Below are 3,386 nucleotides of genomic sequence, written 5' to 3'. Positions count from 1 at the left end.
GCGGGCAGTGTTAGTCAGCGACACGCGCGTCTCCCCGTGTGGACTGCACGTCTGGCTTGAACTCTATTTGAAAAACAATCCTCAGAACAGCTTTTTAGATTCACTGGCCAGAGAGCGAAGGCGCGTGGGATTGGACACGAGAAGCCCCATGTGAGCTGTTTAAATGGTTCTGCCAGCACAGCACAGGCCACGGATGAAGTCTACTCATCGGCTGTTTAAATATGACTTTGACCGACTTATCTACACAAATGAAGACATGCGGTGGGTCATGCTAAGTAGCACAGACAATTATTAAATTAGACTAAGAGGCCCGGTGCACGGATTCGTGCACCAGTGGGGTCCCTCGGCCTGGCCTGCACCCTCTTGCAATCCGGGACCCCTCAGGGGATGTCGTACTGCCGGTTTCGGCCCGATCCCCGCAGGCCAGGCCGAGGGACCCCACTTGTGCATGAATCCGTGCAACGGGCCTCTAGTATGCATATAAGATCTTTGGTTAATCTCTTCCTGCTCTCCCCTCTCCCCCTTTCCTCTGAGATTCATCAGTCTGTTCCATGTTTCCTTACCTGTGTGTTGAGCGTCTGCCCCCTGGTGGTCAGTGCGGGTCGTAACTACCGGTCAAACAGTCACACACTCAGCATACTAGCCTTTTATATAGATAGATATTTAGAGCAGTTCATGCCGACAGCACACACATCGCAAATCCATACACAGACCTGGTCCTGTGAATGTGACCGACTTCGGAGACACTGAAGTGACTCCCTGCGTCCCCTCCATGGGAAACGCTACACAGCCACGCCAGTGGGGCCCACCTCACACAGGACTGACTGACCGTGAGGGAACAACAGCCAATATTTCTACAGATTTTAACGAGCAGCACAGGGATCGGCTCCACGAGTTCACGTGGCATCTCTCTGCTTCTAAATATGTGTCTATTGATTTCAGAGAGGAAGGGAGAGGGAGAGAGAGAGAAACATCAATGATGAGAGAGAATCACGGATCGGCTGCCTCCTGCACGCCCCGCACTGGAGATGGAGCCCGCAACCCAGGCATGTGCCCCGACCGGGAATCGAACCCTGACCTCCTGGTTCCTAGGTCGACGCCCAACCACAGAGCCACGTCAGCTCGAGTGGCGTCTCTGAACTACTGATGCCAAGTGTCTGTGTGTGTCCTGGATTTTTATTTCCCTTCCTCCTGATTTTTATTGTAAGTGTGTGTCGTTCTCTATTGCCATCACTCCTCCCCAGGCAGTGGTGATAATGAGGCAGCACTGTCCCTCTGAATTCAGGTCAAACATCTAGAGCCGGAGGAAAGGACTTTGGGGGACAAGCATTAACCCAAAGAGAACCGGAATCTCGGCACAGAAAATACCAGCTTTCTCACCTATAACTGCTACACGGTCTCGATTTTTAAAAACCTCTCACTGTTGTTTTTCAGGCAGAATACCCTCACCCTCCATTGGCCACAGAGAAACATTTAGGGTTAAAAACGTTGTTAAAGATCATTAGGACGGTGGATTTTCTCATTAAAATGTGTATAAAAAGGCACCGTATTTGGTGAAACACTTGCTGGTATTTTGGAGGAACATTCTAGAATGGCCCACCTTTCCCTTTAATGCCTGCAAACTTCCCAAATCAACCCAGATCCTGACACCGACTGTTTCCATAGTTTTACTTCAAACCCCCTCCCCCGCCTGCCCCCATTTCTCGTGAACCCGCGTGCTCTCTGAGGAGCCGTGGCGGCAACTGTCCTTATGTTACGGAACGAGAGTCCGAGGCAGCCGGAGGTTACGTGAGTGATAGAGCCGCTCTGCTGCCAGGGACACGGGCAGTCCGCGTGCGCAAACCCGTGGACAGGCCCGCAGGGGGCGGAGGGGAGGTCATGAGCTTCACGCCAAGGATCTGAGGGTCCAACCACCTGGAGAGTCGGCCGCGCAGGGCGGGTAACCTGAGACCCTGAGGTTAGTGACCTCCAGGAAGCCACGGTCCTGGGGTGCGTGTGCGCAGCCCCGGCCTGTCCTGTGGGCATCTCCTCAGGTAAAGGCCGAGGTGAATGACGCGGTTTATTTATTTGTTTATATGTTTGTATCGATTTTAGAGAGAGGGAAAGAGAGAGGGAGAGAGAGAGAGAAACATCAGTGATGAGAGAGAATCATGGATTGGCTGCCTCCCGCACGCCCCGCTCTGGGGATCGAGCCTATAACCTGGGCATGGGCCCTGACCGGGAATCGAATCCTAACCTCCTGGTTCATAGATCGACGCTCAACCACTGAGCCACACGGGCTGGGCCTATTGGTTTACGTCAAGCAGCGTCTGTCTAGGCGGGGAGGCCTTGTCGATTTGCAGGCCTGTGCACTGGGACGTACTAGTGACGGAGGAATAACTTGCACACGAATACGCGGGGGTCAGGATTTCACAGGGGGCGCGAGTGACTAGGGAGGCATGTGCTCTGAGTCCCCCAGACAAGGAGACCCCCGACCTCAGCCTGGACCTGACAAGGCTCAGAGGCAGGACAGGTCGGGGCGGGCTCACCCGCGTGGCTGACCGCTGAGCCACCCCCATTCCGCCCGGGTCGCCTCGCCTTTGCTGGGACGGCAGCTGCTGCCCCGGTCCCTGTCCCCCTCCCTTCTCCTCGTCTGGGGCTCAGGCCGCGGCCGGCCCACGGGTCGGGCTAAGTGTCCTAACGGAACCACACTGCCTCTCCCGCCCCCCGGCTCCCGGGGACTCACGTTTGGCCACGCACAGCGTACTTGCTACTTTTAACCCTGGCCGGTAGCACGTAACACTATCATATTCTCAGGAGCTCACTGCTTTTACTTGTGGCCAGAGGTGTCTGCTCAGTCAGGCTGCAGTGCCCACGGAGGTCTGGGCCGTGGACGTCAGCCCATCGAGGCCACGCCGGCCGGTACGGAGCCACGCGCCCAGCAAACCTGCCCGGACCCGGTGCGTTCTCCTCTGTGCGAGGAGAAAACACCTCAGTTCAACGCAGCCAGTGCACTCATTCTTAGACACCGAAGCTCCCTGAGCGAACGTGAAAGATCGGGGTCTTGGTCTTAATGGGAATAAACACATTAGCGGGTGGAAGAAGGTGGCTGAGAGTGAACGGAAAACGTGGGTGAAACCAGATCTGACAACCCGGTGGCAGCTCGGCCTCCAGAGTGGCGGGTGTCACTAACCAGAACAGGTTGTATCGTCTCCTTTTAAAACACGGGCCCTCCCTAGCTCTGGCCAGTGCGGCTCAGTGGTTGAGCGCTGTCCCCTGCAGGGCACACGCCCAGGTTGCAGGCTCGATGCCCAGCAGGGGGCGTGCAGGAGGCAGCTGATCAATGTTTCTCTCTCTCTCACCATTGATGCTTCCCTAAATCCATAAAAACATTTCTTTAAGTGGAC

This window comes from Myotis nattereri (assembly GCF_964212035.1).
Source record: "Myotis nattereri genome assembly, chromosome: 5".
NCBI classification, from domain to species: domain Eukaryota; kingdom Metazoa; phylum Chordata; class Mammalia; order Chiroptera; family Vespertilionidae; genus Myotis; species Myotis nattereri.
Note: the sequence above shows the minus strand (reverse complement) of the source record.